This window comes from Parasteatoda tepidariorum, chromosome 4 (assembly GCF_043381705.1).
Source record: "Parasteatoda tepidariorum isolate YZ-2023 chromosome 4, CAS_Ptep_4.0, whole genome shotgun sequence".
NCBI classification, from domain to species: domain Eukaryota; kingdom Metazoa; phylum Arthropoda; class Arachnida; order Araneae; family Theridiidae; genus Parasteatoda; species Parasteatoda tepidariorum.
Window position 1 is genome coordinate 41820444 of NC_092207.1, and position 25530 is coordinate 41845973.

At 28.7% G+C, this 25530-nt stretch overlaps 1 protein-coding gene across 2 annotated transcripts in view; it reads left to right on the forward strand.

Moving 5' to 3' along the window:
• The first annotated feature begins 3196 nt into the window (after positions 1–3196).
• The window catches only part of LOC107444584 (beta-1,4-glucuronyltransferase 1), a 34596-nt gene continuing 12262 nt past the window's right edge, over positions 3197–25530 (forward strand). Inside the window, exon 1 of one of the 2 annotated variants that reach the window (XM_021146094.3) lies at positions 3197–3427. The gene's annotated coding sequence lies outside the window, so the exon portion shown is untranslated. The remainder of the gene's footprint in view (positions 3428–25530) is intronic. The other variant, XR_006224688.2, reaches the window with a different exon arrangement.

Here is a 25530-nt window from a genome sequence, read left to right on the forward strand (position 1 = left end):
AGATTTTTTCTCTTGCAATATGGAAAATTATAGTAAATGTTAGCTATTCTATATTAAGCAGAATCTATATTTTTGGCAGGATCTCTATGAATATGCATGCAATTTCAGAGATACGACGCTATAAATATATATTTTTGTAATATTAGACCATTCTGTGCAAGACACAAGTGCTATGCCTCCAACTAATTCCAAGAAGGCTGAAAATGATTGCATCGTTTAAATATTCTAAAGAATAAACTGAAAATGCCTAAAATTTTATCAGTTTTTTTTGCTCTCAAAAGCTTAGCTCACCCCAAGAAAACGTTGCAATTTACCTGGTTAAAACCTTCATTCGCTTCAAAAATATATAAAAGGCAAATATCAGTCTACAAGTTTCAAGCGCTTTAAAAATGGCGCCCATTTTCAAGACTTGTCAGACGTGAATGAGAAGAGAGAACCATTTTATTTTAACTAAAAAATAAATTTGAAATGAAATAGATGACTTTTCAAGTAGTGATATGACCTTTCCTCTCATTCATGTCTGACAAGTCTTGAAAATGGGTGCCTATTTTTAAAGCGCTTGAAACATGTCAACTATTATTTGCTATTTATATATTTTCGAAGCGAATGAAATTTTAAACACGTAATATTTTACCGCTTCAGTGACTTGGATTATTTATTTAATTGATAATTTTCTTATTTGAGATGCCTTTAGTGAAATAAAACCCTTTCCAGCTTTTCGAAAATTAGTTAAAACTGAAAGTCAAATTTGACTGGGCTATACCCAAAAGTAGTGGTATAACTTAAATGACATTTATGAAAGATCAGAGATATCGCGTGACTTAGTGCATTACGAAGAAGGCGTAGTTACATAAATCAATGAAACATGAAAGAATTATAATTATTTTTATATGGGAAAAAAACATAAAGTCTCTTATGTATTCAAGTTTCTCAGTTTACTGCTATAACTATACATCTGCATTAAAGCAAATCTAAATCTGAATGAAAAGAAAAATGTAAACACAAACTCAAATAAATCCATTGATTTATTAATTAATTGATTATTTTAATTTAGTTAATTTTAATTTTGAGTTAATTTTAACTTCAATTAATTTTAATTTTAGTTAATTTAATTTAATTTAATTCTTTGATTTTTTTTATTTAATTTTAACTAATTTGAAAATTTGAATTTTAGATTTTTCTTCATAATAAGTTTTGTCTATTCCAATTGTGTTTCTCCAAGTACAGTGCATAAAAAAATAATCTCCGAAATTATTTTTTTATCACGAAAGGAATGTTTTATAGCTGTTTTACAATAAGCTAAATAATTATTAGACAATAGCAATTTTGTGAGCAAATAATTATCATATATAACCTAAAATTTTATCTCTAAATTAGTAAAATATCTTCGTACTCACTCACTTGACTTTGCACTCAGCAATTTAAAAAATTTCCTAGCTGCATGAAATTGGCCTACAAGGAATACGATTTTAATCTATAACTTTTGAATTGAACTTTTAAGACTTTTTTTTAATATTTATTATTATAAATTTATACTAATTGTGCAACTGAAAGCAATTTCATCTAAGGTTTAAAATTTCTGAACTTTGAGTAGGTTCATACTCGTATACAAGGATATGATAAATCCAGAGTTTAATTATAAATAACGATTTTATTCAACTTAATGTTTTTCTGTAAGATTTTAAGTTTTTTACAAAGCTTTTCAAACATCGCAATTAGTAAATGTTCATCATTATATTGAAGATGCAACAACACATGCATTTCAATTATTTAAATTAATATCTATTTAAACAACAATAATGTGTACAATAATATTCCAATTATTACATAATATAATATAATTATGAATTACTAAATTCTAATTTTTCTCCAACAAAACTTTTCAAGCATTGCATTTAGAAGAACATTCATCATTCTATTGAAAGTTATAACATCCCCAATATTCCATTAATTTAAATTTATATTCATTTAAGACACAATGTGTATAGCAATACTCGACTATATCTGATATTATTATTTACTAAAACCTTCCAATATTCAGATTTTTTTTTTTTAAATTTGATAAATTTCTGCAATCATTTTTAAAATTGTGAGAAAAAAATATTTAGACTGGAATATAAGCCATTTAGGCTCTTTTAATCGTAATAACTTAATTTCCTTACACCTGGGCAAGAAATAAATAAGAAGAAGAAAAAAATAAAAAATATGCTAGTAGTGTCCAAATCGTCGTCTGAGACCCTGTAAATATGCGCAGAAGTAGAGGGCAGGGTGAAATAATCGATTTTGATGAAACCGGGAGGAGAAAACTGGCAACTGTTTCTGATCATTTTGGCGACTAAGGTAGTCCTTTTTGGCGACATTGCGTGGAACAAAATTTTTATCCATCTCTTTCCGAACTTAAAAATAATTTTTAAAACAAATACATTTGTTTTGTGTCTATGTAATCTTTTCTAATAAACATATTTTCAAACATATATGAAAAAAGTCCTCACGTTAAATTGAATAATTATATAGTAATTCAAGTTTCTAAGACTCATAACTTAAAATTTTCTTACCTGTTTGGATTCAAACTAAATTTTATGAGCATAAAATATAGATTTTAAATTTTTATTAAATATATCTCTGTCTCACTCGTCTAATCTCTCTCTCTTCTTCTCTCTATCTATCTTTCTTTCTTCCTCTCTCTATCCATTTTTCTCTTTTTCTTCTCTTTTCTTTTTATTTACCTCTTAAATTAATTATATTGTAAAAAAAATTGCTTAAAACATGTTTTTCTCCTCGTAGATTTTTTCCATAATTACACAAATATATAATAGTTATATTAATAAAGATATTGTCATTTAATATAACATTTTGGAGAAAAAAATTACAAATTAACTAAATACTTTTGCATAACAAATTTTTTGTTGTAGATCGAGTAGTCTTCCTTTTATGTTTCCTAATATATTTAAAAATATTAATAATATTAAATAAATTTTGTGATACAATGATTTATAATATTTAAAAGCTTTTGTTTTATTAAAGATTTTTATTAAGTTAATTATAATTTAAAGTTTGAGATTATAATTTATTGCGGTTTAAATTTTTTTATTTAGTTTCATTTTATACTTAAATCGTCAATAGTAGCAGTAAATATATATGAAAAAAATAAGCTTCATATTTGATCGCCAAACTTGGCGATATTTGTCAAATCGTTATCCCTTCCTCGGCAAGAGCAATGAGAACGAAAAATGAGAGAGATTGAGTTTAACATTCGATCATCCTTTTCCTATCATCCTCTACGTCATCCTATAGATATTTAGGGATAAAAGGATTCCCAAATCAACTAGTCCTGTAAAGCATGCCGTCTCATTACAGTAGCATCCATATTTACTTAATTTAGAACCTTAACTGTTTGACGATTTTGGAAAATCTAAAACCATACCAGGTAAGTTATTGCATTTTATCTAAACTATAAAAGTGTATGTGTTATTATAAAATTCACTGAAGAGATAAGCGTTGAAGCAAATGTTTTAGATGTTTGTCGAAATCAAATTCTTTTATTGTATTAGTGTTGTAGAATTTTGATTTTCATCTCGTATGACAACAATGTATACAAATTATAAATAATTTGTTTATGTTGTTGTTGTACGATAACAAAGGAAAGTGTAATACTGTGTTAATTTGTCACGATCCATAGTGAAAATTTAATTTCCATTTCTTAAGTATATTCGTCACTTTGTTAAGAATAACGTAAAAGCACTATTTGTTTATTTGTTTAATAATAGACACTTAGGAAATAAATTTTAAAAAAATTATGCAATATTCTATTGATTTTATGAAATTGCAATATTCCTCTTCTTCTTGTTAAATTTAACGCAATGTTAAACGTACAACACTAAAAAAAATTCTATTAGTTGACGGAATTTTTAACGAAATTTATTGTTATATAAAAATTCCTTTACATAATACATTTAGTAAAAAAATTTTAAAATTGTAATACTTCCCTTATTAAGGATTCGTAAAGAAATTAAAACAAAAATTTATTATTTGGTATTAAAATTTTTTTTTTTTTGCATTATTTTGCTATTATATATCTACGTTAATGCCCATGAATAGACTGACAAAGAAAAAAAGTATGGTCAATTTTTTTTGTTGATAAAAACAACAATGATATACGTCTTTATAATGACTGATAAAAGTTGGTAAATTCCATAAAATTTGGTCATTTTATCATGATACCTCAAAGCATGGCATAAGAATAATTTATTCGATTAAATTTACTTTTCAGTTTTGTATTTGAAAATAAATGTGTGGTAATAAATATCATAATTTTAAAAATCCGAATTGATGGTAAGCAGATACGGTATTAATGGGGAAATTACCAATTGAATAATTTAAATACCGTAATTTTATATTCACCCGAATTATGTTTATCAGTTTTTTACCAGAAATGTCACTACCATAGAAAACGGAAATTTAATAAGAATGCCTCATTCCGTGTAAAAAAAATTATTCTTTCCTTAAACATAAAAACTACTTTTCTAAGAACAAAAAATTATTTTAAAATGTTTTTGAGAAGGATAGTTAGATTTTTTTGAAATTTGGTTTTTTATTTTTGTTTACGACAAAAAAGTTGCTTTAAAGCATAAGTATATTTTGAAATCTGAAAAATTTAAAAACAATTTTAATTCAATAATAATATTGCATCGGTAATAGGTATAGGGAATAAGTTATGTTAATAAATACTATTTTTTTTTCTTCAATTGTTGTCTAATATAACTTATATAAGAAAATCTTTTTTGCAAAATCACTGTTCATCTTGTATACAAACTTGCCGCTAAATGAATTTTCATTATTTTCCTCCATTTATAACAACGCAAATACTGAAAAAGATTTTATTACTATTAAAAAATGTTAAGAATTAAAAGTCTAACTGCATTTCTAATAAATATTTATTAACAAATTTACTTAAAAACTTAGTTCAAGTAAGCATTCACTCCGTATACTTAATTGTCCCAAGAATAATCGTTTCGAGTAAAATATTGAAGCGGAAACTTATTTTATTCATGTAAATGATGGAAATGAAAAAAAAAGTTTTCAGTATGAAATCTTTCATGCAAGAAGCATTTTTGTTTTAAGCAACAACAACAAATAATCACTGTTGCGCATTTTTCATGAATCTTTCATACTATAACCAGATTAAGTTTATCCATCATTTATAAATTAAATTGCTTTAATGTGTTTCTCTATGAAATTTTATGTAATTTAGTAACAATTTAGGAGTAAACCATTAATAAACCGTTAATAAATAGAGGGTTGTAAGCTTATTCGAAGTAACATAAATCATAATCCTATTTCAAATAAATCAAATGGGAAATTTTGTATTTTCACTGCATTGAGAAAAAAATATGGTCAAAAAGTACCCGAATGTACTAGTAAGAACGCCAAAAAGCTCGGTAACTTTTACCAAAGTACTTTGGTAAAGATTTCGGTAAAATTAACAATAAAATATCATTTTACAATAGGTACTAAAATTTGATAAATGTAGTAAAATTTTCTAATTTTATCATGATACCTTAGAACATGGCTTAAAAACCATTCATTCGATTAAATTTACTTTCCAGTTTTGTATTTTTTACTAAATGCCTGATAACAAGAACAATATTTTAAAAAAATAGAATTTTCGGTAAACCGTTGTCATATGAACGGAAAAATCACCAAATGAATAATTTAAATACTGTTCATTTTGGTTTTTATTACCAGAATTATTGAGTTTTTTTACAGAAAATGTCATGAGCATACAGTATGGTAATTTTACACGATTTTTCTTTCGCCGTTTATTACAGTCATATTTTCTTAAAATCTGAAGTCACTCTGCAAACTACACATTAAAAACTTGCTTTTTTTAGTAGAATCACTTCTTTTTACGAAAATTAATTGATTAAAAATACACCATTGAATAAAAATAACAGAAAGAAGAGAAACATTTATTTTTTCTAAGAATTTAAAATTTAACCTTAAGTTTTACTTATAGCTGTTAAAGCCATTCTTAGAATATAAAATATGTTTAAAAAGCATTGTGTAAATTATCTAAAAAAGGACTTAAAGCTTTTAGCCTAATTTCATTTCCAGTAAAAAAAGTATTCTACTAATAAAATTTAAAAACACTTCCGTATCCAGTCTTTATTGCGTGTTTCCTGTTCAAAAATTTATATTTCCCCTTTTAATTTTACCAAATATAAACTCCCGAATTGTGATTCCATGGGAAATGACTGCATTAATATGTCAAAAACTACATGCATAAAAATTATTCTGTGTCCCTTTATTTTATCCATAAAACTTGATTATCCATAAAACTTTGTTTATCCATAAAACTTGATTAATTTTTAATAAATGCAAACTTAAAAACATTTCTGTTAAAAAAATTAGAAATCAACTTTCGATTTTTGTTTGAGATGTTTTGGAACGAAAGATAATTGCTATTTTGTTTCCTATAAAAACAAAACATGATCTTGTTTTGATCACCCAGAATAAATGTCCTTTCGAAATATTTCCAGAGCACGTATTTCTAAATTAGACTAATTTCCGGCGTTTCTGAAGCACATCCAGACAACCGTAAATTTTATTTCATTTTCGAACGAGCATTTAAATGAATAGTTGAGTTCCGACAGAAGAGATTAATCAAGAAGGAACAAGAATTTTTTACACACGTCTACAATTTCTCTTATTCCGACCTTTTCAAACCCTTTTTTATTGTCTATAAATCTATCGTACTTCAACAGTTGTTAATACGTCACGTAAGAATCTTGTTAGCTGTACTAAAAAAAAAATCTGTTAAATTTTCAACAAAAAAAACTGTCAACTGGTTTGCCAGTATAAGATCATTTACTTCACAAAAGATTACTGTTATTTAAAAACAGATAAATACCGCTTTTTTTATCAACAAGCCTTATTGTTTTAACAAAACAACTCTATAAAATAACTATCATAGCATTATGGTCAACGTAAGCAGAGATCAACAATCGTACGACCAGTCGATGCTAGGATTCGAGCCTGGGTTTCCTCATTGGGAGGCAAGCACTCTGTCCCCTGATCGACCAAACATCTAGTGTCTCAATATAAAGGAAAATCTTAAACTAGATCTTAAAAGCCTTACTTATTGAAATTATAATTACTTTTTAAAACGTTTAAAACTGTATCTGCCCACCTTAATAAAAACTGTTTTGCAGCTTAACATACTAACATTTTGTCTAAAGAAATATCGGGTAGAGTAATTAGTATAATAATCAGGTAGAGTATCAATTAGATAAAAATGGTGATTCGTACTTTTACTTATGTTCAAAGCCATAAAATGGTTAAAACCATAAAACCATAATGATGTTCAAAACCGTGAAATAATTGCTGAGAAATAAGAACAAGTAAAGAAAATAATCGTGAAATCATTTGAAAAAAACCTAGAGTTATCAAATTTAAATCGTTTGTGATTTGCATGAAAAACAAAGAAAAACCATTTTGTTAAAACACAGCTATAAACCGTCAAATGTACAGAGAAAATACGCAAAAAGAATACGAATTTTTTACAGTGTACAGACATTTCTAAGAAATTCTTTACTCCAAAATGCCTTTTTCTTTACATGCTAAAAAACATCGCCTTTAACAATTTTTCTTAATAATTTTTATGAGTATTATGAGCGAAAAAAACTGATATTAAGGGTATTTTAACTGTAATAAATTTGTAGTATATATTTTTATCTTTAATTTAGAACAAAAGTTGTATTATAAAACTTACTTCTACCATCCTCCAATTATTTGCTATAATAAATACTAAGTAATTGTGTTAAAAGACATTATGGAAATTAAATTATAAAATTTTAAAATCAGTTATAAAAAAAATCTTTATTTATGACCAGTCACGCTTTAAGGTTTTAATCTATTATCATTACGTATGAAAAAACGTTATTAAAATTTATGTTGAAAATTTCATGCTGAGATCTTTGAGATAATTAATTATGAACCTGAAAGTAAAGTTACAAATATTATGCCCAAATATAATGAACGTATTTTTTATAATAAAACGAAAATATATCCATGAATTGTTGAAAATATTTATTCATTTTATAAAAAATTAAAATGCATATTGACGTTAAATAAAATAGTTAACAAAATGCAGAACAGAAAATTGTAAACACGGTAAAAATAAAAGTCGAGCTAACTTCCATCATTCAATAGTTAAAGGAAATAATTAGTATTTTAATTTTTAAATTTCATGTTCAGAAAGCTAGTTAAGAAACACGATATCATACAATATGTGTATTCTTATTTAAGAAATTAGTTAACAAGTTTAGGAATGATAACTTCATCAAAAGTTAAGCAAACAATTATTTATAAAGTGGAATTACAAAAATCAGATGCAATAATTGCATTACATCAAAATATGTAACTTTTGCCATCGAACTGAAGCAATCATATTTCTAATCATTATTTTAAAATGAAGTAACAATGGCAGAAAGATATTTAGTGAAAATAAGGAATTAAAATGAAAGTAACATTCCTAAATGAAAACGGAGAAAAAAATTCTGGTAAAATTACCGTACGGTTTGGTAATGACAAATATATGGAATATATGGAATTTAAACTATTCATGCGGTAATTTTCCCGTTCATATATAACTGTTTATCGGAAATTCTGGTTTTCAAAATTATAGTTCCTATTACCACACATTTTGTAAAAAATGCAAAACTGAAAAGTAAATTTTACCGAATGATTTTTATTGCATGTTATAATAAGATATCATGCTAAAATTAAAATAACCACATTTACCAAATTTTATCACTCAATTTAAAATCATATTTTATTGTTAATTTTAAAAAAATAATAACTAAAGCACTTCGGGAAAAATTACCGAGTTTTTTTTTTTGGTGTTCCCATCGGTAAATTAGTTATACCTTAAATTGGACCCTATTATAGCAGTTTCAACCATACTTTTTTCTCAGTGTCCTAACAGGAATCGTACAATATGGAAAATGCTGAAAATACAAAACTCATTGCTAAAGCTCTTTCATCTGATAATACTTTGTTTTTCATTCAGCATTCGGTCAATGCGTCATTTTTCATGAATTATTGAATATTACATGTTTACGACTGATATCACGCACATGTATTGTTCTACAATATTGTTTGCTCATACATTTAAGAATAAAAGCTAAATGTACTATTTAATCATTTAAATAGCCTTTTGAAAAGCTAAAAGAAAAAGAAAAAGTTTAAATTACGATAGCAAAATGATTAGTAAACAAACAAAGTAGATACATTGTTTTAAAATTTTCCTGCCAAAAATCAGTTTCAAATTATAATTGGTGTTTGTTAAAAATTTTGGAACAAATATATTTAAACTTAGTTCTAATAAAATAAAAACATGAAATAATAATGAAATAAGGAGTTTAAAATCCAGTTGAAAAAAATAGCTAAAACATAAGAAAAAATTGTGATCAGTAAACTTTTAAAAACAAAAACATATATCCCGAAATGCTTTTCTTTTAGTAGGTATTTGTTGTATATAACAGTTCAAACTCACTTTACATTCCCCCAAATGTCTTAACAACGTTTAAATGCTTGATCAGAAACCTTTCCTTATTTACTTACTTCCTTACACGGAAAAAAATTCCGGTAAAATAACCGTACTGTAAGTTAATGACATTTCTGGTGCAAAAAATTTTTTTTGTAATAAAAATTAAAATATACGGTATTTAAACCATCCATTTGGTAATTTTTTAGTTCATATGGTAACACTTAATCAGAAATTCTGGTTTTCAAAATTATAGTTCTTATCACAACACGTTTACTAAAAATACAAAACTGAAAATTAAATATAAATGGAGGAATAAATTTTATGCAATGCTCTTAAGTATTATGATAAAATTACTAAATTTTATCACATATTTATTACACTATTTATTGTTAATTTACTGAAATCATTACCTAAGCGCTTCGGTAGAAATTACCGAGTCAATTGGTGTTCCAATGGAGTCAAAAACATGGTAAATGTTACTGTATTCTGGTAGTTTTGACCATACTTTTTTTCTCGGAGTACGTTTACCCTTGTATTATTTAATTAGATTAGAAAATTCTATAATAATCATTTCCAGATGCCCCTAACGCTCGGAAAGTTAAATATAAATCGATATTTTTAAATACTGTTTCATACAGGATTTTTCAATTAAAAGTAATATCTTTATTATTTTCTAAATAAATACTCAGTTACATCTTTATGTATTTTAATATAAAAAGCTTAACAGAGTTTACAAAACTTTGGACTCATTAAACTGTAGCTAAAATGAAAACAATTAATGAAATAATCAGTAAATTTTAGACAAAGTTGAGTTTTATTGTAATTGTCGATGAAGTTCATGGAAAATTACACATTGCACTTTAAAACGAGACAGTTAAAATTTGTATAGCTCATTATGTTTAAATATTTCGACCATTCCATAAATTCATAATGTTTCTCAAATTTTTCATTTTAAAAGAAATCAGAAGTTATTAAAATATGTCTTAAAATAATCCAAGTTAATTCGTAAAGGACAAATTTATATTTTAAAAATAATAGAAAATCATAGGAACAAATTTTTCTGTATAATAAAATGCAATTGTATTTTCTTCTATTAACTCTAGAATGTTGCAAAAACTTTAATTATCATTTATTATTTCATATTTTCATGATGGAATAAGTAAAATTCTCTTTTTTTAAAATTAATTCTAAAACAATTTAATGTGCAATTACCACTACTACTGTTGCATATAGAGACAACATGTAATATGATTTGTAAAACGTTATTTTATGCATTAGATAGGGAACTCTTGTATCTCTTTGTACCATTTCCATTAATTTATACACTGTTAAAATTTTCATTCTAAAATTATGGTAAAATAACTGGCAGCTGTCTGTCCATCCGTCTAACCGTAAAGTTTACGGTAAAGAACATTTTTTTCCTTCATGGTTTTGAAACCATTTTCAAAAAGTATGGTTATTAAACCATGAATACAAAACTATACGGTTTTTTAACCATTTACAACTAGCATTTTTCAAAAACTTAAAAAAAGTAATTATTTAACTAGACATAGGAGCTCTGCTTCTTGTAAGGTAATGGGCATTGGAGAGTGCCGGACACTGGAAAGGAATGGAGGAAATATTGTAGTGTCAACACTAGGACTCGAACCCCTGTTCTGCCGGTCATGAGATAGACAGATAAGCCCACTCGGCTGTGACATGTACGCAGATGAAAAGAACTAAGTAGCTTTATGATGTGATTCTAGTTGGTGCGATAAAATTCCGGTCGTTTAACCGTATTAAGTGAAAGCAGTTAATAAACAGTTTTTCTCAAACTTAACAGTTTGATTACCATTTTATTTATGGTTATTTGGAAGTTTTGATTAAATATGGCAAAATAACCATTCAATAAATTGTTATTTAGCCATTTTTTTCGAGAAATTTACAACAGTGTAGTTATTAATAGCAAGAGCTTCCTGTTGCCTGTTTAGCATACTTTATGAAGTTCTGAAATCGCAGTCTTGACCGTGAGTTGATACACTTTTAATCAAAGTTCCTTCCCTTACAAGAAAGTACGAGCTTTTAATCTTATTTTTCAAAGCAAACAAATCATGTCACGGCTTAAAGTTACTGTTAAACGATGTAAAGTGACTGTTGTTTTTCCATGAATTAGATAAATCCATCAAACATGAAGTAAATGCAAAACGTTATTTACATAAAATATGAATTTAGCTATCATAAACTATCCGTTATACACGCATTTCTCTCTAAAGTTTTTCATTCTATTTTGATTCTAAGGTTACGGTAAAATAAAAGACAGCAATCTTTCTAACCGTAAAACTTTTGGTAAAAAAAACATTCTTACTATTACGGTTTTAAAACCGTTTACATCTAGTATCGTTAAAATCCATTAACGCCAAACTATATGGGTTTTTTTAACCATTTATAACTAGCATAGTTTTTAAACTATATAAAAGAAATGTAATTGGGCTTAGGAGCTAAGTTTTTCGTTAGGTAAAGGACTTGACAGTTAGGCTGTAGTTAGTTGAGTTTTTTCTAATGAACCATGGAATGTGGTTTAACTTATCTGGTTGTTTCATCTGTTTATCTGGTTGTTAGTCTGGTTGTTTCACCTATCGTAAGAGATAGAAATATTAGACATTTTTTTGTGTTAAGCAGCTTTATGGTATTGTCATCTATGCATAAACGATAGTATCGCACTCTAATAGTCCAGGGTCAAAAATAGGGGACTGCGAGATACTGAAAACGGTTGGGTTGAAGGGAATGTAAGAAATATTGAGGTGTCAATGTTGGGACTCAGTCATGAAATTGAGAGATCAGTCCTCTTGTCTTAAATAGCCAAAATTGAGATAAAATAGCCTACCGCAGTCAGTCCCGTCAAGTAACAGTAAAGTTTACATCAAATAAATCTCAGTAGAAATTTCTAACAGTGTAGTATGGAAAGTAACAATTACATTAACAGGTACAAATGAAATCCTTGAAATTTCCAAAATTAAATGACTTAACGATAGCGAGTTTCTTCTAAATAGTGATAAGATTTCTTTTGCAAAAAATTGTATTTTATAGATAAGCATTTATTTTGAATAAGCGGATACGTTAAGTCTCTGAATTTCAAGTATGAAGAATGCGCATAACTATGCGTTCTATCCCCGATTGTAGATCGAATCCCATCCAGCTTTAGATTAATGGGTACCAATTTCAAATTGGAGGTAAAAGTGGCTGGCACACGAAGCTGACCACACTGCTTCTATCATCCCGTTGGGCACGAAATTGTTGAATCTTAACCTCTATGATACATCTACTTGGAACTAGTTGTTAAGGGAATGTTTTATTTTTTTCCTTAAAAAGTTATATAGTTATACATGTTCTTTTACAAAGGAATTTGCAGCAAAAATCGATAAATTGCAATACGTTTTTTCTTAAGAAATGCAGTATATTTATGGTAATAAAATGAAGAGTCTATCTGTGCACGTGTATATCTCTTTTACTCTGTCTCTCCCTTAGATCCTGGGAATCATTCAAAAATCTCTATTACTCTTTTCATGCTTAATACCGCACAAGGCGAAATATTCAATATCAGGCACGCTTATAAATTAAACTATAGACGTCTCTGTTTTTCCCCCAAATGTTTACGAGTGATGTTTGTTAGCTTACAACTCTATTTAATTAAAAAAATCAGTTTCTTCACGCTCTTTAATATTTAATTATTTTAATTCGTTATGTTTATTATTCGTTTCGTTCATTAATTATTTTAGGTAAGTTCAAAGTTAACCTGAATTCATCCAGTATCCTAAGACTATCAAAACCGGGATCCCTGTAGTCATCGTATGACGTCATAGCAGCTCAGATTAATGTAAATCAATCCACTCGTATCATCAAGAGGAAGTTATAAACGCCTCTTATTGTACTGCCATTTGTTTATACTAGAGAGAACTTCGTCAAGAATAAGCTGCTGGCCATTAAAATTACTTTACCAGGAAAATAGCCAGCCCAGTGGTCTTGAAATTCTTATGACAGGTAAAACAAAGTTAGATATGAAAACGATTTTATTTTCAGTACGTTTATGTAAAGCAAAGTATAGCAATAGCGACACCTATAACGTGTATAAAAAGCAGAAGTTTCACAGAAGTTTTCTCAGATTTAATTAACACTCGAATTATTTTCGGCTTAAAAAGTTATTATAAAGCTTCGAGTAAGTCGGAGAAATACTTATAGCACGTGTCTGATTTTGTGATTAAGGAGAGAATACAGATTACGTGGTTTTAGTTAATCACACTTCATTATTATTGCTCATTTCAACCAAGATATCATCTTTAGAGTATGGTATCGATGGGTTCAGAAAAGTAACGAAGAGTGTCCTGGATTTCCTTTCATTCTCACTACTAACAACCAAGAAGACCGACTCCTTATCAGCATCGCCACGAGGGAGCGTACAGCTGCATTACGAGCCAAGAGTCATAAAATAGTGTAACTTGCGAGACAGTAAGTATGTTCTTGAACAGTTCGATGACATTTTCTGCAATATGGATCACCTGCGTGGTAACCATGGAATTGCTACCCTTGATGCCACATCACCGATAAGAGCATCTTCAATTATTTCACAGCAATCAATTAACATCCAGCTCTACGACCAACCTAAACACGTGAATGAAAACGTGTCATCTTTTCTGTCAAATGCAATTTCTGTATACAAATGGTATTCGGCAGAATTAGAATACGGATATTATGAATACAGATATGGCCATCATAGCCATATCCGTGTTAATTGGTATGATAGAGAAAGCAAGCTACCACCTTGCATTCAACCCTATCATATTAGCCTATATAAGTAATTATTATATTTACTACCTATAAAAATACTTACTATTTATGGAAAAATGAGTTCCGTTATGAAATATTATGCATGATAGATATATTGAGGATTTCTCTTGCTAAACTTTTCATGATGGTAACATCATCTCGCTTTCACATGAGGGAAATACTTGCTGTTGCTGCTTGCATTAATAAGAAAAAAGAATGTGATATATTAATTCACGAACAATATTTTATATTGATCGAATACAGGCCATAATATGTCAAATGAAAATGTTTTTGTTTTCTATTAAATTACATCCTTAAAATCTAGATATGTTCCTGATTTCGAAGTTTTTAAAAATAAACTGCAGTTTTTAGTTCTGTTCTAGGAATTTATAGATCGATTTACAAAATATTACTTTTTTAATGTTTACAAAAAGGGCAACAGAATGGCAAAATAATTAATTAAAAATTTAGGACATTTTTCATCAGTCATCACAAAATCATACACTTTTTGCAGTTTTTTTACTCATTATTTTCCATATGACAGTCGAGCTGTAAGGTGAAAAACAAAAGAAAAGAGAAAAAAAAAACCTAAATTATAGTTAATGAACTATATGGGTTTACGACAAAAGTAACTAATGACTCTCTTATAGTAAGTTCTTAATTAATATGATAATAATTATTCAGAAGAGATTATTAATGGTTTTTCTAACGAATAATGAAGGGAGCAGAAATAAGAAATACTTTCTTTTACAAGTAGGGTGAATTATTTCTCACTTGATTAGAAGCAAATCATTTGTTATATTTTTATCGATCCAGCAGGTTTTATATCAATTTTAACAGCCTCATTTTGTAATTTTATTGATTATTGTTCAATAATTTTGAGCTCGATCTTTTCATGCTGTACAGAAAAATGAACATTCATTAAATTCAATCAATCAAGAAATCAAAATCTTAAGCATTTAATCCCCAAAAATATTTTTTCTAAATTTAAAGAGTTGCACAAAGTTATCCCAGTTTAGGAAAACTGGTTTCAATAAGGTAAATTCCTCATTTTAAAAATACGAATTTGAGGAAAAATTACTTAAAATATTTCCTAATCGAAAGGCGAAGATAGAAGAAATTCTTGAAAGATAATAACGAATTTCTGAATAACCATAAAATTTATTTAATAAACTAAAATAAAAGTGTCCACATAACAAATTATATGGAACACTTCTGTTATTATTAATAATAACTGCAAAAAATATATTTCTAAGTATGAAGTATTTGTTAAGCACGATTAATGTATTTTAAAAGATCTAAAACAAAAATACAATGTAACAATACCTTAATTAATATAAATGTATCGTTGAAATTGATAATACTTCTTAAAATGACGGGAGTATTAATGATAATTTTTCTAAGCGGTTTAAATTACCTCTTTTTGAGTATTTAATGTATATGGAGGGTTATATTGGTATTACCTCTGTTAATCTCGAAATTTAAATATTTTTTTTCTAATAAAAAAGTGTTATTAATCTTTTATCTAAATTTATTTTTAAATAATTGCATACTGAAACGGTAGCTGATTAAGCATTTCCTAAAAAATAATAATAATTCTATAAACACACTACAACCATTATTGTAGAAAAATAGAGCATATAGCAATAGAACATATAGTAATAGAACATATAGTAATAGAACATATAGTAATAGAACATATAGTAATAGAAAGATGTGTTGGTATAAGAAAAAGTAAGAAAATCAATCGAAACGACGACTACTACATTCGCCAGTTACACTAGCAACGTATCTGAGTATACTTTCAACAAGGTTTAGATACTCATCTGTTGATATTTGTGCCCCTTTTTGCTACAAGAATGTGGCCAGTTCAACTGCAAAATTCGAGCTTGGCTCTCTGATCCGTAAATGTTAATCTGAGTCAACCTACAAATGTTCGATTAAATTTAAAAAGGGAAATAAATTTACTTGCCGTAACTCCACACAAAACAAACTAATAAAAACAAGATATATATATTAAGAAAATTTATAGATACTAGACAAGTGTCTATACTTTTTGTTTGAGGATGGCTTTCAACACCGGCTGCAGTTACATTTTTTGCTGCACTATTGATTCAAAAATATGAAAATAAAATTATAAATGGGAAGAAAAAGAATTATTTTCAATAGATAACAAGATGGAAGCTCTTTAATAATCTGGGAAGATTTTATTTTATTTTATAACCGTCGTTGAACAGCAGACCCAATTTTTTGGGTTTCTGACTAATAATGTTCAACTCCGTAACTTTGTAATTTTTAACCCTAACCAAAAGACAAGGGAACTCTTGGATCAAGTATTTATTAGAAATTTGCCTTCGTGGAGGACTTTTTGAAGAAACTAACCCGCATTTGCGTTACATGTAGAGGGAAACCATGAAAATCTCCTACAGTTTGCCTGACGGCAAGGGGACTCTAACCCGAGATCCGTCTACCACTGAGGATAGTTTATGTCAGCACTGTGATCGGCGCGAGCTGCTTGCGAAATTCGTATCGACCAGACATCGCTGGGATTCGAACCCGGTTCAACTCATTGGAGGGCGAACGCTTCATCCCCTAAGCCACCACGGCTCGCGTGGGAAGATTGCGATATGGGGTAAAGTTTACCTGGTTATTCCCAAAAGACACCGAAGGCTAGAGGCTATAAAAAAATCGTTGAAAGCTTTTTACTGTCACTCGCACTGAGAATTACTGACACCAGTTTAATTTTCCAACAGAACAACGTCTCTATTTACGGTATACTATCTACACCTCAATGATTTTAGGGTAATAAGGTGCTTGACAGGAAATAACTTGTCCTTTCTCTTAATCTCAGTCCTCAATAAAACGTGGAAGGATCTCCTTCAGTGGGCCTGTACTGTTTATACCAATAGTAGAAATTTTGAGTCTTCGCTAAAGTTGACAAACATCAAGACAACCATCATTGATATCTGATATAATATTGATGCTACTGTCCAGTACTAACTGAAAAATTTATGCAAGATCGTATATCCCTAGTTACATATACTAAAGGCAGTAGCATAACTACAACAGAACATTTCCTTAAATATTTGATTTTCGTCGTATTTCTATATAAACGTTTGCATTTATATGTAAGTTTTTTAATCATTCATTTACATTGCCTTGTTTGTCCACATATAATTACGAACTCAACAAGTATGACTTCTAAACAGGTCGGGGAATACGCTATACAGCTATATTTTGATAATACTGTCTGACTGAAACTACAACATAATATGAAGAGTTATCGTTCTGGAAATAAAATTAATCAATTCATAAAATTACCAGAATCTGATTGGCTGAAATGTATATGAAGACGTGGGAGTTCTAGAACAACATGCAAAGGTCTCAAGCAAGCATGTGTGTAGACTTTTTGCAAATTTACTGTAGGGCATTGCAGATTCAATCACCATTCCGATAATAACATCCACTTTACATTATTCCTACATAAAAATATAATGCTTCACATTTAATATGCATTATAGTAATATATTATTATATAAATATAGTAATAACATTATAATATTATCTGTTATTATTTTTTGAAATTTGAATAATATTCTCCTTCCATGTTATTTTAATTGAAGAGGCAAATGGTGTAGCAGAAATATGTCACATTATTAAAAAAAGTTAAGTTACTATTTAAAAAATGTATGCCTTGAGTAATAAAGATATAGCCACGCTTGCTCCAAGAAGTTGATTTCTCACGCTTCATCCACATTGAAGAATGGTGTTAGCATTCTTCATAAGACGAACAGCATCTTTTTAGAAACGTTGTTGCCAGTTTGGAAAAGTAAACATTAGCTGAAAGGGTTGCTATAAAAACCTGTTTAAGCAGCGAAATTACATCATCAAGGAAAATTTTCCGATCTGATATCTCACCATTTTCCTTCACTTATGCCTGTTTTAGCAAGAATATTCAATTTATTACAGATTTCATCACTGTCATTGAGAGGACGACTCAATTTTTATTGAGTTTACGACTACCAATGTTCAACTTCGAACACTTGTAATTTTGAAACCAATCCAGAAAACATGGGAACTCCTGGACCCGGTATTAGGAAAAATTGACTTTTGTGGAGGATTTTTTGATAGAATTAACCCACATTTGCGTTACAAGAAAGGAAAACCACAAAACCCTACCAGGGTTAGCCTAAAGACAAGGTGACTCTAAGATAATAAGCTCTGATGATAAGCCTACCACTGAGGTTCTTTTTCGTTGGCACTGTGGTGCAAGCCGGTTTAACTCGGGTACGGGATTCGTAAAAACCTACTGCCATCACTGGTATTCGAACCCAGGCTCAACTCATTGGGAGAGGAACGCTCTATCCCCTGAGCCACTCTGGCTCATTTATTACAGATTCTAGTAAATTAATAACTAAAGGCAAACTGAAATTATTCCAAACAAATGGTTAAATATTAAATGTACAAATAAACTTGAACCATCGCCAATATCTCGGCTACAGCTAAATCAATGTTACATTTATTTAATGCGTGAGATCAATTACGGCTTCCGTACAGTAAAAAGAAAACATAAATACACTGTTATCGATAGTAATCTATAACCGTTGCGATCATTTGTGGATATCCCTGATGACAAAAAAGTTATTTTCTTGGAAATGCATTAATTCACATTGCCAATGAAGTCTGTCAGTACCATTTTTATTTGAAAGATTACATTTATATTCCCAGTATGCATTGGAATTTAAGCCCAAGTGGGGTTTATATATAGATATTTATAATCAACCTGAGTACTTATCCATTCGTAACGGAGCATGGAAATGATTTACGCCATTAACTTTCCCTTTTCTATAGTTATTTTCATTCGCTGATGAGCATGATTACAGTTACAGTTACGAGGTAGTCGGGGTGTGTCAAGCGAATTCGTGTTTTGTGATCGAAATATTCAACTTGTAAAAAAAAAGTTTGGAGCACGTGCGCCTAATATTTTATTTTTAGATCGAAAACATTGCCCTTTTAGCTCTTCTGAATATTTTTATCAGAAATATTAACATGTCAAATAATGGAATTAAATAATAAATACTCTGCACTATATTATGAGATAGAGAATAAATCTGATTTAAAACCAATCAAAATAAGGTTTCGGGCATTTTTATAACATTTTGATATGAATGTAATCTATTCAATCATTTTTCCTGTTACAAGTATTTTATTAAAAGGGAAAATTTTGCAAATAAACGCTTCTTTTATTTATTTAATATACTGTTATGTCCGGACTGTTTTTTGATAAGTTATTAGATGTAATTCACATACTTGAATTCATGTAGTGGCGTATTTATAAAAATTGAAAAAACATTCAAACTCAACATAAGTATTTCAATAAAAGGCCTTAACTATATTTTAATTATTTCAAGCATTAATATCAAAAAAAAGTTATAAATTCCACAAAAGATTGAACAATTTCAACCAAGAGTAAAATAAGTCAAAGGCATCATCTCTGAGACTCGTTCAGCTAATTAAAATTTAGTATGATGACCTCATTATATTAAAATGTAAAGTAATCTACATTTCTTTTTTAGCAAGATGACATTCATGAACTCTGATGGAAATGTCAACCTTCTGCTCTGTTATATTTTTCAAAACAAAAGTTATCACTTTCTTCTACTTGAGCTTTTTGATCGGGTAACATTATAATAAACTTCATCTCATTAAAATGTTATCAAACTAAAGTACTTTTTTACTGAAGGTGCAAATTAGCGATCTTATTGTTAGATTTAAATCTTATCTTAAACTAATCTTAATTTCCTAGAAAAATAGTCCATGGATTGTTTCATATAAAAGGTAAAGTTGAAAATCCCAGCTAGCTTTTGTTTTCCAAACATCAAATTACTTTAACGGACTTTTTTTTTCTTTTTTAAATTTTACTTTGCGATCCAAGTACTATATTATTAACTACTATTTATACTTTCATCATCATCAATGGCTCGAAAACCAAGGGTGGGCCTTGGAAGAAGAAGACTCAAGAAGTTTCTTCCAGGCTAACCTTTTTCCTGCTAGAGTTTTCCAGTTTTTAAGACCAAAAGGTCTTTTTCTAGACCATCTATCCATCTCAAATTCGGTCTGCCTCATTTTCGTGTGCCAACTGGTCTGGCATTGAAAACTCTTTTTGTGGTGCGGCTTTCATCCATTCTGATAACGTGGCCTGCCCATTTTATTCTTCGTCGTTTAATGAAGTTATAATAATGTCAGGTTCATTATATGAGTGAATTAGCGATCTTATATTAGATTTGAATTTTAATCATAATTTCTTACACAAATAGCTCACGGAATTTTTCATATAAAAGGTAAAGTTTAAAATCCAGGGGTGCGTTCGTTTTTAAGGCATCAAATTGCTTTCACAGGAATTTTTTTTAAAATTTTACTTTGCTACCCAAGCACTACATTATTTAACTACTGTATATACTTTAATACTATATTATTCAACTCCCATGTCCCCAACGTAGACCCTGTTGCCCCCCAATGAGCGTTGTTTACTTACGTTAATTACGTTGGGACTTTCTAGCGGATAAGCCCTTTTACTGAAGAAATTTTTTTTAAATATCGAGTAGACCTTAAAAATAATAATTTTATATTGGTTTGAAAAATCAATACATATTTAGCTCCTCATAAGTTCTCTGCTATTATCAGCAGATATTTCACAATTTATAAAGAAAAAAATTAATAAACAATTCTATAGTGAACATTTTGCTTACTGTTCTAAGCAAAGTAAAGAAATTCTTTTTTTTTTTTAAAGTTTTTTAGAAGTTGAGCTTCTTTTTTTCAAATTTCTAGCAAATTATTTTGATTGTAATGAATGTAAGTAATGAATTAATATTTATCATGAATATAATGCTACAATAATGCAGAATGTTTTTAAATAATTTGGCTAAAAGTCATTTTACGTTCTACTTATAAGTTTCAAGCCGATTACTCTTATTTACGCAAGGGTAATTTTCAGTAAAAATTTCCAAATAAAAGTTCAAATATAAAAACATTGATCTGGGGGAAGTTTCAATTAATTTACGATCCGAATAAATGCGTACCATATGAAAAATAAATAATGTAAAAAAAGCTATTTTTAATCGTTTTTATAAGCGTTTGCTTAAAAAAATTTAAAGAGGCCTTGGAAAAAGATTGTCTCGAAAAGTGGCGGCTGGTGAGTTTAAATCTTTAAGAGAACATTTAAAACTACTGCGCTGTCTATATAAAACTAAAACTAATTAATTAAATTTAAGTAATGAATTAATATTTGAAAAAACTGTATTAACATCAAGTGTCATTCACTACAAGTTTAAATAAATGTATTTGAACTTGAGTTAATGAATAAAAAGTATTTTATTAATGATTGAAAATTTGAGCTAGACATATAAATTTATATAGGGGGAGTGTGAACTAAAATAATTAAAAAGGAACTCTTTTACTTGATAACGTTTACTATTTCTCGTTTTTATCTGCTTTGTTTTTCAACGGATCCTTCAGAAATTTATTGAAAAGCGCATCGCATTATAATTTTTGGATTATTTTTATAAAGGAGCATAAAAATGCATCCATCACTCTTTTATTGAAAACCCTTTTATAGAAATTTCATAGTTTTTCCAAAATACTTAAATAACTTCAGAGTGTTCATAACATTATGATATAGTACTGCTATTATTTTTAGATTTTGATTGTTTGAAGCAAATAAAACGGTTCCTTGGGTTATTCATTCACTTTTCCTTCGAGGTTAATATCTTCCCTACCTGTACTATGCATGATTCTTTATCGCCTTACGAGATCATCGCCAACAAAACCAATTATTTTTATTTCTTGAAATGCCGGATGCTATTTAGGCAAAGTATGAAATAATCATCCTGATGAGGTTATTATGTAAATGATGTGCATGTTACTGTGAATGACCGAAATCGGTGGTTGTTGACTTTCACCGGTGAATGTTGACAATCAAATTAGTCGCTTTGGTGAATGTCCGAAATATTTAATACATCCGATTTGATATTAATTTATTCGTGGATATAATTACACTTATTCGATATTTTAATACTTACTGACGATAGATTAGAACAAACATCAGTGTTTGGAGTATCGGGCAAATATATACCGGGCAATGGCACTTGACTTTAAAAAGAACATCAGTGTAGGGTATACCGGGCAGTGTCACTTGACCTTAAAAAAACATCAGTGTAGGGTATACCGGGCAAATGTGTCCCGGGCAATGGCACTGAACCTTAAAAAAGCATCAGTGTATGATATACCTGGCAAATGTGTCCCGGGCAATGGCACTTAACCAGACCTAGCATGACTAGACCTTTGGTAAATGTCTGAAACTTGGCGAATATACTAGCTCTACTACCACTTTTGCTATAGCTTAAATATTAAAAAAAAAATTAAACAAAGCGTTTGAATCAATTTTAAACCGATAACGAAATTATTGCCTTAAAATTAAAAAAATAATAATAAAAACTGAAACAGATAAGAGTAATTGAAGTAGTTGCTTTATACAGCGCATGTGCGGAAAAAAGTTTTTAAAAAATTTATCCACGTGCATCTAAAAGTGGATGAATATCCCAAGACACCTATAAAATAATCTATGTAGGTGTCAAAACATATTAACAATGAACCCAAGAATTAACCCGACAAAAGTGTGCACTTTATCCTACGATGAAATTAGCTTATTATTAATATTTTTATTTTTGTATTTGGTTGAAAAATATAAGAAAATCAAATACATTAAAAAATAATGAAGAAACACAAGTTATCCTTATATGGATAAATAAAAAGAGAATTGAAGTTTAAAAAAAGTGCTTTTTTTATGCTTATTTAACCCTTATAATGTTAACGTAATCATCTCTTCACTTTTTAACACCATGCCACATGTCTTAAAAATAACTAATTCATAGAATCATGCCAAATTCCCGTCACAGAATCCTCCGGAACATCAAAAATCAAACTGGAACCAAAAGTTTGTCCAACTAATCGAATTTGGTGAAAGCGTGCTTACATAGTCACTCTCTCTCTCTCTCTCTCTCTCATAATATGCGATAGCAATTATTAGAAAAACATTGGAGAAATGATAGATGATTCTTAAGTCCGTTCATTGTCCAGAAGTCTGTGATGCGTGTGGGTCAATGGAGTGTGCCAATTCAGCCAAGAATAAACTCGACAAAGGAGTACACTTAATAATCACACATTTCAATGAGCTTCTTATTAATATTTTTAAAATTGATATTTATTAATACAAAACAAGTTGAAAGCAACAAAAAAACTAAATATATTAAAAAATTATAAACAAATACAAATTAATTTTATATCGATAAATAAAAAGAGAATCAAAAGGAAAAATAAATATGCTTATTTTATGAGGGTTTTTTTTAAAACAATTATAACATGAAGTGGAAGTAATCATCTCTTCAGTTTAAAACATTATGCCACGTGCCTTAAAAATCACTAATTCATAGAATCATTCCAAATTCACGTCACAGAATCCTTTGGACCATCAAAAAATCAAACTGAAACCAAAAGTTTGTCCAACTGATCGAATTTGGTGAAGGCGTGCATACATAGTCACTCTCTCTCTCTTAATATGTGAGAGCAATTAAAAAATCATTGGAGAAATGATAGACGATTCTTAAGTCCACTCATTGTCCAGAAGTCTGTGATGCGTGTGAGCCTATGGAGCTTGCACGCTCAGTTGAACATGAAGCGGTGAGATCGCGTGAGAAACTGTTGGCAGCTCTTCTATGATATATGAAGAGCACAACATATATAGAGCTCCATATAGCGCTTTATAACATGACTCTTGATTAGAGGATAGGATAATAGGATAGTGTTACATTTAGACATGTTTATAATCTACAATGAAGAAATGTAACACTGTATTGATTTTGAATGATTCATCGCAATGTATAATGTGACTGATGAAATGAAAAGAAGAGCTGGTTAAAATTTTGTATCAATTGATAATGATATAAATATTTTTTTAGTTTCAACTGGGAATGAATCCTCGTCAGATCACACACTGTTCTTTTTTCAGCTTTAGTCTATTTTTCAATTTCTACTATTAGTTCACACTCTCCCTATATATATTTATTTATATGTCTTATTCAAATTTTTAATCGTTAATAAAATACTTTTTATTCAACCACTCAAGTTCAAATACATTTTTTTTAAACTTGTGGTGGATGACACTTGATAATAATACAGTTTTTTTTTTCAAATATTAATTCATTAATATTTGAACAAATTCATTAATTAATTTTAGTTTTATATGGCAGAAAAAATTTGCTCTTATGTAAGACATTTATCAGGATATTAATTTAAGAATAAATACAGCCATTACTTAGTCTAACACCACAGGAAAAAGGAAAATTGCAAGGAAATTTGCTTTCTATTTTGCCACTTAATATTGTGATTCTATCATATGTATATATGTCATATAAGGTGATTGGATGGAAATCTTCTCTTCCAAGAAGATTTAGTGATAAAATGGATACTTCTACATTATATGAAACTGAAAAACTTTTCCAAGTTGAATCTGAAATGAAAAGATATAAAATTGAAATTCTTGGCATTAGTGAAACTAGGTGGAATACAAGCAGAGAGATCCAACTTAAAAATGGAAAGTCTATTATTTTCTCTGGAAATGTAAAAGAATATGACATCCACAGTAATGATAGTGGCAGTCTTGCTCTCCAAAACAGTTAAAAAGTCTTTGATGAAGTAGGATCCAGTATCCATAAATGTCATGTTCAATGTCTAATTTTTTAAACAAAACAAAAATGCTCAATTAATATTTATTGTTTTTAAAAGTAAATATCTTTGAGATAAAGAGAGTTAGAACGAACATTAGCTTTCAAATCTATAACAAACTTTAGGAAATTGCTTACAAAATATTTTTTTATTTCTATTTTTACTTATTTATTTATTTCACAATAGCTTGGTGATTTTTTTTCCCTATTAAATATTTTTCATCACCAAGGGAGTACCAATGAATACTAATCATATCACTTTTTAAAAAAATAACATTAAGTGCACTAATAAAAAGTAACACTTTTAAAAAGTGATGCTTAGGCTAACCTTATGAATAAACATTTCAAAATAAGTGCCACCACAGGGGCTTCACAATTAAAGAGTTGACATTACTGAGTTTT